We start from the raw sequence: 412 nt of genomic DNA on the forward strand, positions 1-412 counted from the left end.
TCTATCTGGACCAAACTTTGCACCTTTCTTTTTTAGGAACTTGGGCGGGAGCGGGCAAAGCTCGGGGGTTAACGCTTTCAGAGCCAGGGCGGAAAGAACCGCCGGGAGAGGTGGGGGCTGGGGGCGGGGCGGGGATGTCTGGCCCTCCCGGCGCGGGGGGAGGGGTAGAGAAGCCACCAGGCTGCGGAACAAGGAGGCTACTGTCTCCGCGCGGCCCTGAGGTTTCCTGGCCGCTTCCCGCCAGCGGGCGGCCTCCTGGCAGCGGCCACCGGCGGTGGGAGGGCCGGGCGCACGCTGGGGAGCTGCGGTGCCGGTCTCCTCCGCCCTGCGCGGCCGCTGCAGCCAAGATCGGGGTGCAGCCGGGCGTGCGTCCCACACCCTTTATCCGCTCGTGTCTGACCCCTTCTTGGCG

This window comes from Ailuropoda melanoleuca, chromosome 9 (assembly GCF_002007445.2).
Source record: "Ailuropoda melanoleuca isolate Jingjing chromosome 9, ASM200744v2, whole genome shotgun sequence".
Classification (NCBI taxonomy): Eukaryota; Metazoa; Chordata; class Mammalia; order Carnivora; family Ursidae; genus Ailuropoda; species Ailuropoda melanoleuca.